This window comes from Prionailurus viverrinus, chromosome D1, assembly GCF_022837055.1.
Source record: "Prionailurus viverrinus isolate Anna chromosome D1, UM_Priviv_1.0, whole genome shotgun sequence".
Taxonomy (NCBI): domain Eukaryota; kingdom Metazoa; phylum Chordata; class Mammalia; order Carnivora; family Felidae; genus Prionailurus; species Prionailurus viverrinus.
The window spans coordinates 22,992,938-23,008,630 of NC_062570.1; the positions used below are offsets into that span (position 1 = coordinate 22,992,938).

General features: G+C 39.6%; 1 protein-coding gene across 4 annotated transcripts in view; it reads right to left on the reverse strand.

Moving 5' to 3' along the window:
* The window catches only part of PATE2 (prostate and testis expressed 2), a 62,088-nt gene extending 59,031 nt beyond the window's left edge, over positions 1–3,057 (reverse strand). For all 4 annotated transcript variants that reach the window (XR_007156246.1, XM_047877862.1, XM_047877861.1 and 1 more), the window contains exon 1: positions 1,441–3,057. The gene's annotated coding sequence lies outside the window, so the exon portion shown is untranslated. The remainder of the gene's footprint in view (positions 1–1,440) is intronic.
* Between the last annotated feature and the right edge of the window lie 12,636 nt (positions 3,058–15,693).

Genomic DNA, 15,693 nt, shown 5'->3' on the forward strand with positions numbered 1-15,693 from the left:
TGCAAAGATAGTTGATTGCATAATCTGGCAATAAAGATAAGCAAAATATCTCCACTGGGCACTCATTAATTACTTATAAGAAACAAGACTAAAATGGCTATGTGTACTTTCAAACAGTTTCAGAAAACTAACAAATAGGATAAGATTGGTTAGTTGCTCCCAAGATCACTAGACAACGTGGGGAAAGAAAAGGATGAGTTCAGAGATTTGAATGTCCAGGTCCTGGGCCACAGAAATGACTGAGAACTTCATGTGTGCCCCAAAGGAGACCTTTTATCTCCTCTAGCTGCAGGGCTGAAATTGCTGAAAATCAAATGCAGACCCTCATCCTACAAGTGGCTGCATTACGATGTAACTTGAACTCCTGGGCTTTCAAAGGCTCTACTGTTACAAAGAGGTCATTAATTGAGAAAGAATAAGTTAGAATGATGGAGGTGGGGACATCAAACTGCTAAATTTTGAAGAGTCTTCTCTGCTGGTGGAAGACTCCTCCCTGTCCCCAGGGGAACTGACTTCCCCACCCTCAGCTGAAGTGTTTCACCCAACTGCAGTGGCACTGGCCTCCCCAGACCCAGTGGCAGCAGTATCCTCATTTCCAGTAGTGTCAGCTGTTCCACCCCCATCTGAGGGGATTAACCCTGCATTGACTGAGGAAACTATAATGGCCACCCCTGAGGCAGCTGCCTTACAAGATAATACAGATTCTCCTCAGGATCCACCCCACCATACCCCTTTGCTTCTAGACCTAGAACTAGAATCAAGTCCTAGCAGGCCACTTAAGGTGAGGTGACCCATGTGCTATACTCCAAAAGAAAGAAGTATTTGATTTTTATAATCCATACAAGCAGAAATCTGGGGCACATGTGTGGAAATGGATACTAAGGGTATGGGATAATGATGGAAGGAACATAAAGTTGGATCAGGCTGAAGTTATTGATTGTGCATTTAATTTTGCAGTTTGGGAGTTAGAAAGGCAGTTAGAGGAAGGGATTCAAAGGCTTAGGGAGATTGGAATGTCAGAGTGCATTGTGATTTAAGACTTACTTACCCACAGGGTTTGGTGGGGGGCGAGGGGGGGGGAGATGGGGGGTGCTCAGACGTACGTCTTCTCACCACTACTTTGACAAATAAATTTGTGAGGGGAGCCCCAGCATCCTTGAGGAGCTCTATGATCACCCTTCTCTTATAGGACAGAACTTACAGTAGAAACTGCAGTCACAACTGGAAAACCTAAATGCATTGGGACAAATTGGACCCCAGGGTGGCAGAAGCCAAGTGGTGACACCCCAACACCATCAGCAAGGTGGGCCTGGTTACTGCAAGGGACAAGAGAGCCAAAGCAGCAATCTGATAGTTTGACTTACACAGACTTATAGCTTTGGCTAGTTAATTACAGTGTTCCTACAAGTGAAATAGATAGAAAATCTAATAAATTCTTACCTGTTCTATACAAGCAGGAAAGTTCTACACCGGTGAACAAAAGTCTAACTTGAATCATAAAAACAGGATCAGGGACTCCTCAATCGTTCATTGACTTGAGCAAGTTTACAGACTCAGAATCCTTTGAATGAAGGGGGTGTCTCCTTCTTCTTGAAGTACATTATTGAAAATGTATACTGCCATTATTCCTCCCAGCCTTGCTCAAAGGGACCTACTGCCTTTTACCAGGGTAACTGTGAAGTGGGGAACAGGAAATATTCAGACCTTTCAGGGATTACTAGAAACTGGGTCTGAATTGACACTAATTCCAGGAGACCCAAAACCAATCAGAGCAGGGGCTCAGGAAGGTCAGGTGATCGATGGAGTTTGAGCTCAGGTCAATTTCACAGTGGGTCCAATGGGTCCCTGAACCTTCCTGTGTTTACTTTTCCAATTTCAGAATGCATACTTGGAATAGACATACTTAGCTGGCAGAATTCCTTATTGCTTCCCTGACTATGGAACGAGAGCTATTATGGCAAGAAAGGTCAAATAGAAACCATTAGAAATGCCTCTACCTAGGAAAACGGTAAACCTAAAGCAATCTTAGGAGGGATTTCAGAGCTTAGTGCCACCATCCAGGATATAAGGGATGCAGGGGCAGTGATTCCCACCACATTCCCATTCAACACACCTAAACACTGGACCATGGGATACCAAGTTACCATGAAACCTGAGCTGCCCAGCATGAACTGGGTATTATCTGATCCACCTGCTGATTTTTAGTCCCATTAAAAGTCATCTTAGTCAAGATGGTCTAATAAGGACCAGATTTATCCTCCTGCCTAAAGAAACTCAAAAAATGAATAGAACATAGTACATAGTTTTCAAGGCATTGAATATCAGGTAACGTAGGTCAGTGATTCCTGAAGCATGGAAAATTAAGCGAGGTGAGCCATACGACTATGACTGTACCATCTTAAACCTGGAGAATTCGCAGGCTAAGGACGTGTGCCTGAATTGAAGAGGCAAAATTGACAGTCTGGAGAGACCAAGATGGCTAGAGCTCACAGAGAAGGGAACTGGAGAAAAGAGTACAGAGAGAACACAGATCTGGACAGGATCTCTCTCAAGTATTCAACTGAGTACTGATTGGCACATGTGTGAACAAACTACACAAAGCAGGAAAAAGCACGATACAAAGCACAGTGCTTATTCCCTAGGGCAGAGTGGAAAATCTCACAGTCAAACACAAAGAAATCCACACCAAGACACATCATAGCCAACCTTTTAAAAACTGCAGACAAAGAGAAAAGTCTTGAAAGCAGCAAGAACGAAATGACATTTTATCCACAAGGGGAAACAATTCAATGGTAAGATTTCTTATCAGAAACCGCGGAGGCTAGAAGGAAGTACATTTTCCTATTGAAAGAGAAGAATGGGTAGATCCTATATTCAGCAAAAATATACTTCAGGAATGAAAGGGAGACACAAGACATTCTAAGATGAAGAAAACTAGGAGAATATGTTGCCAGTAGACTGACCCTAAAAGAATGGCTAAAGGAAGTACTTAGAAAATGCTGTTCTTGGGACATCAAGAATAAAGATAAAACATCATAAGAGAATGGATAAACACAATAGACTTTCCTTCCTCATTTGAGTTTTCAAAATTACATTTGACAGAGAAAGAAAAATTATAATATTGTCTGATGTAGTTCTTGATGTATGAAAAGGAAATATTTAAAACAATTAAAAATGGAGGATTATATTATAAAGGGACATAAAAGGACAAAGGGATCCTATACTGCATTCCAGCTGGTAAAATGGCAACACCTATAGACAGTGATAAGTTGTCGCAGACTATGAGTCTGGAGTTCTTTCTTATCCAGCAAGAGAGAAGACACAGAATTGAATACGAGAGTGGCTAATGTCCAGGAGACAAGAGCCCCAAACAGGAGTTTTGTCTCCGTAATTATGGACCCACATGGTGAATGTGAAGAAAACAAGATCTTACACACGTGAATGTGGAGAAAACAATCAGACAGTAATCATTAACTTGTGTGTTGTAAGAAGCAAAGAGTCTTGGGAGGCAAGTGGGGTTTGTGATCAATGTACAATAGTATATTGGTATCAGATGAAAAGTAATTTCCTGCAGGTGATATAACAAGTTACTCGTGATCCCATTACAATATCTCACTAGCTAACCTTGGGTGCTTTCGCCCCGTGGTGGCAGCTTTCTGTCCTAAGCTTTTTTCTAACCCATTTATGTAAGTAGAACATATTTCCCCACAATAAGTTATGCATATATAACACCTCGAGCAACCACTAAAGGACCTATACAAAGAGAGTCACTCAAAAACATTATAGATAAATTAAAATGGAGGTTTCAGTTCAAGCCAGTGATGTAGTAGGATCCTGCACTCAACCTCTTCCCACAGACATACAAAATCTATATATGGAGAAAGATCCTCTGAGAGAAACCCAAAACTAGCTAAGCAGCTCCTACATGTTGGATAAAAAAACAAAAAAAACATAACATAACATGAAGGGGAGGAGAAACTGAGACATGTCATAAATGTCCCCTTCTCCCACAACACACAGCAACTTATGATCAGGAGAGAACTCACAAACCCAAGTTTCTCCTTGAAGAGTGAAGGGTTTGAACCATACACCTGGTACCCCAACTTTAAAGACCTGCACCTGAAAGACAGTCCCCAAAACATCTGGTTTTGAAAACCAATAAGGCTTGTGTCCATGAGACCCACAAGGCTGTTTCAACTAAGAAACAGTTCTTAAAGGGCTTGTGCAGACTCACCCACTCCAGAGCCCAGTACAAAGGCAGCCAGTGGAAAAAGTACCAAGACTTTGGGTGAAAGAAGCTTATCTATTTATCTTAAAGCATCTGCCAGAGGGGAAAGCATCTAATTTAACACTCATCTACAGGCTTAATGAAACACTCTCCAAAAACAGAGGCCTACAGGCATCTTCTTTGTGCTCACCCTCTGCCTTGCTCCAGGCCACTGGTATCTCCTGGAAAGGAACTTATACTCTCCTCTGGTGCTCTGATATTTGTGCCTGCTGCCCACCTCTAGGTCGCCTGGTGGTCAGTGAGGCTTACACTTGTGGGTCCCACGGGATTATAGACAATGGAAAAAGACACCTTAACTACCTCCCAGGGCACAGCAGAGAGACAATGGACTGAGGTGCCCAGTCTTCCTATGAAAGAGACTTATTAGCTTATGTTCATAGCTATGGCCTGAGAAACAGGCTTATTAAACACACATACAGGAAGCAAGCAGCAAAACTTAAAGGCAGCCTACAGAATGGGAGAAGATATTTGCAAACAGCATATTGGATAAAGGGTTAGTATTCAAAATCTATAAAGAACTTATCAAACTCAACACCCACAAAATGAACAACCTAGTTAAGAAACGGGCAGAAGACATGAACAGGTGGCTAACAGACACATCAAAAGATGCTCAGTATTACTCATCATCAGGGACATATAAATCAAAACCGCAATGAGATACCACCTCACAACTGTCAGAATGGCTAAAATGAACAACACAAGAAACAACAGATGTTGGCAAGGATGCAGAGAAAGGGGAACCCTCTTGAACTACTGGTGGGAATGCAAACTGTTGCAGCCACTCTGGAGAACAGTATAGAGGTTCTTGAAGAAACTAAAAAATAGAGGGGTGCCTAGGTGGCTCAGTTGGTTAAGTGACCGACTTTGGCTCAGGTCATGATGTCGCAGTTTGTGAGTTTGAGCCCCGTGTCGGGCTCTGTGCTGACAGCTCAGAGCCTGGAGCCTACTTTGGATTCTATGTCTCCCCCTCTCTCTGCCCCTCCCCTGCTCATGCTCTGTGTCTCTCTATCTCTCAATAATAAATAAACGTTAAAAAATTAAAAAAAAAAAGAAACTAAAAATAGAACTACCCTAAAATCCAGCAATTGCACTATTAGGTATTTACCCAAAGGATACAAAAATACACATTTGAAGGGGTACATGCACCCCTTCAAATAGTTATAGCAGCATTATAAACAATAGCCAAACTATAGAGAGCCCAAATGTCCACAGAATGATTAATGGGTAAAGAAGATGTGGTATATATATGCAATGGAATATTACTCAGCCATCAAAAAGAATGAAATCTTGCCATTTGAAATGACGTGGATGGAGGTAGAATGTATTATGCTAAGCAAAACAAGTCAATCAGAGAAAGACAAATACCATATGATTTCACTCAATATGTGGAATTTAAGAAACAAAATAGATGAACTTATGGGAGTGGGGAGAGAAGAGAGGGAAGCAAACCACAAGAAGATTCTGAATGACAGAGAACAAACTATGGGTGGACAGAGGGAGGTGAGTGGAAGATGGGCTAGATGGGTACTAAGTAGGGAACTTGTTGTGATGAGCACTGGGTGTTTTATATAATCAAGTGTTTTGATGAATCACTGAATTCCACCCCTGAAACCAATATTGCACTGTATGTTAACTGAATTTTAAATAAAAAACAAATAAAGTAAATAAAATTAAAAAAAAATAAAATAAACACACATCTAAGGGCCAACTCTAATCTTCTCCAGAGACCTTAGGGGGAGGGCACTTTCTTCCTATTCTCCTTGTGCTGTACCGCAGATCATTGGTGTGCCCTGGAGGGGAGTTAGTCCATACGACTGGTATCCCCTCCTGGGAACACCTCTAGTTGCCTCGCTCTGGTGGCCAGTGGCTCTTGTGTTCACGGTCCCATGGGAATGTAACAAATGAAGAGACAAGACTTGGCAGCTACCAATCTCAGGGCACAGCAGAGACAGTGACCAAAACACACGCTGGTTTCTCTGTGAAAGAGGCTTATTTGCTCCTCTTGGAGCTTTGGCCTGAGGGGTAAACTGCTGGTTTAACACACATCTCGAGGCCCACTTAGGTACCATCTAGGGATGAGGGCCAGTGGGTACCATCTTAGCACTATGTCTCTATCTCAGTCAGGGTTGCTGGTATTTATGAAAGAGGCCTATTGGATTATCTTCATAGCTGTGGCCTGAGGGGCAGGCTTCTAATTAAACTACATCTAGGGGCCAACTTCTCCAGGGACCAGGGAGGATAGTGGCGTCATTTCTGTGCTCTCCCTCTGCCCTGCCCCAAGTTGTTTGCATCTCTAAGAAAGGTGCTTATGTACATATCTAACGCCCTGGCTGCCCAGAGGACACATCGTTTGATAGCCTAAGTCTGATGGCCAGTGGGGCTTCTGTTCATGGGTTCAGTGATACAGTAGCAAAGAAAGAAACAGCTCTTAACTGGCCATCAGCACAAAGGGAGCAGACAGAAACTCTTATCTCCTAGTCTTCCTCTGAAAGAGGTCTATTTGCATACTCTACAAGCTACTGCCTGAGGATCTGGCTTTCATCAGCCTGAATCTAGGTGCTGACAGGGATCATCCCATTCAGGACACTGACGGGTCCTAGCACACCCTCAACTACTCAGAGTCACTAGCGTTAAAACAGGCTGTTTTCACGATCACAAAGGTTTGAAAGGCAACCAAGAGATAGGGCAAGGTTGAATAATAAAGTTCATCTACTGCACAATGCCATTCCTTTAAGACTGTGAGAGGAGGCTATTTTATCTAATGTGTGTACATTAACACAATGGAAATGAAGAAATAGGGGAATATGTTCCAAATGAAAGAACAAGATAAAACATGAGAAAAAAATATTTTGAGAGAGAGTGTGCAAGCGAGTTGGGAGAGGCGTAGGGAGAGGGAGAATCTTACGCAGCTTCCATGCCCACCATGGATCCTGACACGGGGCTCGATCTCATGACTGTGAGACCACGACCTGAGCCGAAACCAAGAGTCAGATGCTCATCTAACTGAGCCACCCAGGCACCTCTAAGTTGGTAATATCAGGGGACTTTAATACTCTGTTTTCACCAAAGGATAGATCATCCAGACAGAAAATCAATAAGTAAACATTGGCCTTAAATGACACATTAAGATGAACTTAAAAGACATATACAGAATATTTCATCCAAAAGCAGCAGAATGCATACCTTTCTTTAAGCACACATGGCTTAAGCAAACACATTCTCCTGGACAGATCATAAATTAGGCCACAAAACAAGTCTTAATAAATTTAAAGAGAATGAAGTCATATCAGGCATCTTTTTCAATTACAATGGTTTGAAACTAGAAATCAATTACAAAAAGAAAACTGGAAAATTTATAAATATATAGAGATTAAACAACATGCTACTGAACAGCCAATGAGTCAAAGAAGAAATCAAATCATAAATCAAAAAATACCTCAAGCCAAATGAAAATGGAAATTCAACACACCAAAACTGAGGGGGGGCAAAAGCAGTTCTAAGAGGGAAGTTCATAGAGATGAATGTCTACGTTAAGAAACAAGAAAGACCTTAAATACACAACCTAACTTGACACCTCAAGGAACTAGAAAAAGAAGAACAAATGAAGTTCAAAATTAACAGAAGGAAGGAAATAACAAGGATAAGAGTGGAAATAAGTGAAGTAGAGACTTAAAAGGCAATAGAAAAGATCAATAAAACTAAGAGCTGCTTTTTGAAAAGAATAAGATAAAACAAACTTTCAGCTAGACTCACCAAGAATAAAGTGAGAGAAAATGCAAACAGATAAATAAAAATGGAATTCTAAAAATTATTCCTGTACTCTACATGAAGGCAGGAAAAACTAAAAGACATGAAAAACAAAAACAAAACTAAATGAATGACTGGCTTAAAGTCCAAAATATCAATTATTATCCTACCTGTAAATGTTCTAAATACATCAAGACACAGATTGGCAGAGTGGATTAGCAAACATGATACAACTTTATGTTATCTATAAGAAACTCACTCTAAATATAATATTGAAAATAAAAGGATGAAAAAGATACAGCATACAAATAATCAAAAGACAGCAGGAGTTATTAACCATAGATAAAGTAGACTCTGGGGCAAAGAAAATTACCAGAGACAGAGAGGAACATTACATAAAAGGCCCAATCCATCAAGAAGGCAGAGCAATTCTAAATAAGCAAACATCCAACAACAGAGCTATAAAATATGTAAAGCAAAAACTGATAGAACTGAAGGAATAGACAAATCCACAATTATAGCTGGAGATGTCCACATTTTTCTCTCAACAATTGATAAGACAACTAGACATAAATTTAGCAAGTACATGGGTGAACTCAGTACCATAATCAACCAAAGGATCTGACATTTGCTAAACCTTTTACCCAATAACAAAAGAATAAACACTGTTTTAGGTGCCCACAGAACATGTACCAAGGTTTGCCACATCTGGGCCATAAACAAACTTAAATAAATTTACAGGACTTAAACTCACACAAAGTGCATCCTGCAACAACAATGGAATCAAACCAGAAATTCATAACAAAAAGATAATAAGAAAATCTACAAACACTTGAAAATTAAACAACATACTCTTAGGTACCCCATGGATCAAAGAGGAAGTTTCAAGGGAAAATTGTTTTAAATGCATTGAACTGAATAAAAATTAAAATATGTCAAAACTTGTAGAAAGGAGCTAACGCAGTGCTCTTTCTATAGCTCCTTTTATAGCAAGAAATGCATACATCTGAACAGAGGAAAAGCAACATATCAGTATTCTAAGTACCCATCTCAAGAACCTAAGAAAACAAGAGCGAATTAAACCCTACACAGAAGGAAGGAAATAATAAGAGGAGAAATCAACGAAAATGAAAACAGAAAAACAATTGAAAAAAATAAAAGAGCTGATTCTTTGAAAAGATCTAAAAAATTTAGAAACCTCTAGTAAGACTGACAAAATAGAGAAGAAATATTATTTCCAACATCAGGAATGAAGCATGGGATGTCACTACAGACCTTGATGACCTCAAAAAGATAATAAGGTAATACTATGAATGACTCTATATAAATAAATTTGACAACTTAGACAAAATGGACCAATTCCTCAAACATTACAGACTATTGCAATTTACCCAATACTGAATTATTTGATTAGTTCCATAACTATTTAAAATATTAAATTAATAATCAAAAAACTTTCCACAAAGGAAACCCATGGCCCAGATGACTCCACTGGTAAATTCTAGTGAAGTTGCAAATCTGCATGTAACTTCTGACTCCCCAAAACCTTAACTACTACTAATAGCCTCTGTTCACCAGAAGCCTTACTGATAAGATAGTTGGTTAATACATATTTTGAATGTTATATATATTATACACTGTAGTCTTATAATAAAGGTAGAAAAAAGAAAATATTAAGAAAATCATAAGGAAGAAAAATATATTTACAGTACTATTATTATATTTATTTTAAAAAACTACATGATCAGTCAGTCTGCACAGTTTAAATCTGTGTTGTTCAAGGGTCAACTATACTATATAAGATCTATAATGCGGCAAGTTATTATTATTTGGTAGACACTGTGCTAATGTGCATTTTCTCATTTAACTTTCACAACAACCCCATGAAAGTCAGATTATCATCTCTATTTTAAAAGTAAGAAAATCGAATCAAAGAGATGCCATATAACTTGCCTCAGTCACAAAACTAGGGAGTGGAGGAGTTAGATTTTGAGCCCAGATAATATGAGCTCAGAGCATACAGTCTTAATTACTATGTCATATCCTTCCATATTATTAAATGTGTTACTGAAAGAATCTGAAAGTGAAATAATTAGGGCTGAACTAGAGATTAATAGTAAAAAGGAAATGGAAGTGAGAGGAGACTTTAAAAGGAAATAAATGCAAGAACTTAATAATTATAAGATATATAGTGAAGAAATGGGCAGAAAACATGAATAGACACTTCTCTAAAGAAGACATCCGGATGGCCAACAGGCACATGAAAAGATGCTCAACGTCGCTCCTTATCAGGGAAATACAAATCAAAACCACACTCAGATATCACCTCACGCCAGTCAGAGTGGCCAAAATGAACAAATCAGGAGACTATAGACACTGCAGAGGATGTGGAGAAATGGGAACCCTCTTGCACTGTTGGTGGGAATGCAAGTTGGTGCAGCCACTCTGGAAAACAGTGTGGAGGTTCCTCAAAAAATTAAAAATAGACCTACCCTATGACCCAGCAATAGCACTGCTAGGAATTTACCCAAGGGATACAGGAGTACTGATGCATAGGGGCACTTGTACCCCAATGTTTATAGCAGCACTCTCAACAATAGCCAAATTATGGAAAGAGCCATCAACTAATGAATGTCCATTGTATATAAATGGACATTTACAATACATGGATGAATGTCCATGTATATAAATTGTGGTTTATATACACAATGGAGTACTACGTGGCAATGAGAAAGAACGAAATATGGCCCTTTGTAGCAACGTGGATGGAACTGGAGAGTGTGATGCTAAGTGAAATAAGCCATACAGAGAAAGACAGACACCATATGTTTTCACTCTTATGTGGATCCTGAGAAACTTAACAGAAACCCATGGGGGAGGGGAAGGAAAAAAAAAAAAAAAGAGGTTAGATGGGGAGAGAGCCAAAGCATAAGAGACTCTTAAAAACTGAGAACAAACTGAGGGTTGATGGGGGGTGGGAGGGAGGGGAGGGTGGGTGATGGGTATTGAGGAGGGCACCTTTTGGGATGAGCACTGGGTGTTGTATGGAAACCAATTTGACAATAAATTTCATATATTGAAAAAAAATAATTATAAGATATATGGGGATAAGAAAGAGTAAAAAATGATCATTCCTTCAGGGATGAAAACCCGGGGAAATGAAAAGATCACTGAAAGGAATATGGATATCATAAGGGTGAATCCAGAGGGAAACAATAAATAGTATTTTAGATATGTTGTATTTGGGAAGACAAAAAAGGTATTCATGTAGAAATCTTAGTACACAGCAAAGATAAATTTTAGAAACCAGGGAAGAATAAGAATTGGAAATATTTTGAACTTATCTCACATAAAATGAGTTGTGGAAGCGATAAAACTATTTAGCTCTCCAAGGGGGAAAAAAGACCATACTCTGGAAACCAGCAACAGTTGAGAGGCAGAAGAGGAGAGGTGAGAGGAGAGCCAGGACAGGGTAACCTCAGAAAGTTCACCAGATGAGTTTCAAGAAGAGACTAGGCTGCTTTCTCTTTTCATTCTATACTCTTTCCTGGAAGATCTCATTCACACCCATTACTTAAACAACTATCCACCCACATGCAAATACTACAAGGCCATACTTTGCATCTGACCTCCACACTCAGATTTCCAACTGCCTAATTTTACCTCCACCTGGATGTCTCAAGGACATCTCAAATTCACCATGCCCAAAATCTAACTCTCCCTGTCAAAATATGGTCTTCCAGAATTCTTCATCTCAGAAAGTGGCATCCAGCTGCAAAAACCAGAAACCTACAAATAATCCATGACCTGTCTTCCATACATCAACCCCAGTCAATTCAAGGTCAAGTCATTATGAGTTTTATCCACTAAATAGCTATCTGTCCTCTCTCTTCTTGCTATTTCTGGCTGTTAGCATCCTCACCTAAGCCACCACCATCTTCTGCCTAAAATACTGTAACTGCTTCGCATTTGTACTTCACATAATCTTGCCCCCTCAGATGCATTCTCCTCAATGCATCCAAAACAAAATTTCAAATGCACATATGAATGTGTCACATAACACATCCCAATCTTCACTTTAGTGAGTTTCCATAGTTCTTAGGAAAAAATCAAATTCTTTGTCTTGGCCTACATGACCTACATAACCTGGCCCTTGCCTACCTCTTCCGTCTCACCTCCACCCTCTTTGCTGGTCTTCTTTCAATTTCTTGAATCTTCCAATCTTCCACCCCCAACAGGCCTTTGCATATGCTTTTCCTTCTGCCTAGAAATCTCCTTTCACCCCCATCTCACCCTTCCACATTTTCCCTACTATCCTTTAGCTCTTTGTTCAGCAGCACTATGTCAAATCTCCCCATTATTAGATGTTCTTATGAGACCATTTGCCTCTCTTTAGCACTGGACAGAATTGTAATTTTACAATAATTTGTGATTGTTTGATAAATGTTATTTTCTCCTACCCAACTGGAAGCTTTATAAGGGCAAGGATCATATCTTTTTATTCATCATCAAATCACTAAGACATGGCACAGTACCTAACATAGGTATTGTGAAACCAAGTAAAGGCTACCTCATTTACAATGGAGCTGAGAGGTCAGAAAGGGGAGGTTTCATGCCCTACAGTTCATTGTCAATTATAGATTCCCCAATAAAAAGCGATGTGCCTTGCATTTCCAAAAGGAAGAAGCCTATACTCGACTACCCCAGAAAGAAGAAGGAGGCTTTTTCCACTTGCCTGACAACAGCCCAACCAATGAGAGACTGTCACAACTCAGCCAATGAAAACCCTAGAATACTTCAAATTCCCAGTTTACTCCAAAGTACTTTTTGCTTATAACAGCCCCTCCTAACTTCCTCCTTTCCTCTATAAAAGAATGTCTCTCCTTTGTTCTCTGTATTTGCCCATCATTTTGCTAAACCTTGCATGTCCCAGGTTACAGTCCCAGGTAACAATCCCCTGCTATTCCCAAATAAACCAATTTTTGCTGGTAAAACAACTGACAGTTTTATTTTTAAGGTTAAGTGCTCAACAAATATTTGCTGAATAAATTATCAAACAGTCTCAAAAAAAAAAAAAAAAAAAAGGGAGAGGAAGAGAGAGAGAACGGGAACCGAGCAAAACAACTAGAGATGACTGTTAAGAAGATCACTAGTTACATTTGAGAGTACACTTTGAATACACTGATGAGCATAGAATCCAGAATGCAGGGACTTAAGAAACAACTGAGCAATGAGAATAGAGAGGAAAAATTGGACAAGTAGGCTGATAGGAGGCGGCAGCAGGGTAGAGAGAGCTGTTTTCATTTTGCTTTGCTTTGCTTTTTTAAAATTTTTTTGTTTGTTTATTTATTTTGAAAGGGCAAGCAAGCACAAGCAGGGGAGGAACAGAGAGAGAGAGGAAGAGAGAGAGAATCCCAAGCAGACTCCACATCGTCAGCACAGAGCTAGATGCAGGGTTTGAACTCATGAATGGTGAGATCATGACCTGAGCCGAAATCAAGTCAGATGCGTAACCTGACTGAGCCACCAGGGCAACCCCTCATTTTGCTTTTCTTTATGCCATTGTTTTTCTCTGTATTTCCAAGACTAAAGAAGGAAGAATTGCAAATGTTAGAGGCAGGAGATAATGAGTCAGGTAAGAGAGGGCTACAGTTGAAGGAGTTTGAAAATGTCAACAAAGGGGTGAGGTGAGCAAACATATCATAAAGGAGGGATTACCTTAAGCATGACAATATAACCAACTGAAAGTAATATTTCAAGCACAGAAAAAGATGCTGATGGGTTAATAAGCCTAAGTAGGGAAAGCATCTAAAAGAGACCTCTGTTATAAGTGAGAGGTAAGGAAACCATATTAAATTGCATAAATTAAATGTAATCAGCAAAACCCAGATTATGGGAAACTCCATAGGACCAACAATGTGCTTCCTTCAACAAACTGCACAAGAAGAAAATGGAGGAGGAATTTATAAAAGAAATGTAAATGAAACAACCAGTCACAATGTGTGGACTTGATTGGATCCTGGTTCAAACAAACAAGGGGAAAAAAAAAAATGAGACAAGTGGAAAATCAAACACTGGTTAATTGATGCTATTAATGAAATATATTAGATATTTTAGGTGTGATAATAGTATTGCGGTTATGCTTTTTAAAAGTCTTTTGTAAAAATATCATATGTAATAATAGATTTCAGATGCCTGATTTCTCTTCAAAACAATATAAAAGTAGGTACATGGATAGTGATATAGAATCAACAAGATTGGTCATGAGTTAATAATTATTGGAACTGGGCATTGAGTTCATGGGGCTTCATTACATACAATTTTTTTATGTGTTTGTAACTTTCCTTAAAAAAAATTTTTAAGGATACTATTTGGTTTTCAAGAATAGGATTTTCTTTTATATGCTGTATTTTAGACGGCCTTAGTTAAGGTTTCTTGACCTGGGTGTAATGTATTTCAGAGAATCATGAAGATTATTAAATCAGATCTAGGCAAAGTTGGAGTATAGTGATCCACCAAAAAACAAGGACTGAGTTGGACACAAGATACCACTTGAAATATGACAGGAGATAGATCCTTTAAGTTGTTATCAATTAAAGGTTTTTAAAAATCAAACTTTAACATAAATGATAACAAGAAAATAATTGGGGGCGGAGGTAAGGAACATGTTACATGATCAAAGCAGTAGGTAAGAAAAATGACTCTACTCTTGTTTCTAAAACACATTGAGGAGATTTGATGTCAAAGAAAAGGTCATGCAGGTGTAAGACAACCAAACTAGAACAAGGGATATTTGCCCACGAGGAAAGAAAAGAATGTGTGGCACTAAAGTGGTATTGACTGAGATTGAAATCTAGGGGGTAGGGTCATTCAAATCTTTACAACCTACTTTCTGCCATCTTGTTTAGTCCTTTTTCTTTCCCCCAACAAATCCAAAGTGACTTAGAGCTAGTGCAAAGGCCCCGAGACTAAGAGGGAAGAATAAGAGGCAATGCAAAGTGGATTAAATATGATCTTCTCTCTCTCATTGAATCCTGGATTTAAGAAATAATACAAATTTGTCATCCAGCGCCTATTTGTGTAAATTGGGACCCAGAACGCTCAGGACTTGGCAGGACAAATTGTTTAGTTATGTTGCAGGGCAATGACTAGAAAATGCTGAGTCGTGGGGACCTCTACTCATTTTCTTTTCTAGATCTCATCCTCAGCAATTCCCAAAGCGGGTACATACACAAACACACACACGTTTTTTTAAGGAGTATGGCTATGTCAAGGGAGCAGACGGGAGCACTCCGAAGGAAAACCCCAAGTGAGTGCCAATCCCAGCAAGAAGTCAGCATGGCTGGAGCACAAGTGCAGAGTAACATTGGTACGCACGGGAGACACAGCAACCCGTCAAATCAGAAGCCACGGAAAGGACTCAAAGAGCGTGCACAGAACCTGCATATGTCAGACCCCAGGGGGGCTGTCTGAAAAAGCTGGAGGCTGGAGATGCTCCAGCTGAGCTCTGAGGACCTTCAGTTCCAACACCACCCACCCCCCGGGGCCGCCCCAAATTGGGAAGGGCGGACATTCGTTCCACTGAGATGAACGGAACATTAAGGCCGTCCCTCCCAAAACTCAGCTAACTTGCCGTTAACCGAGGTTAGAGAGTCCCC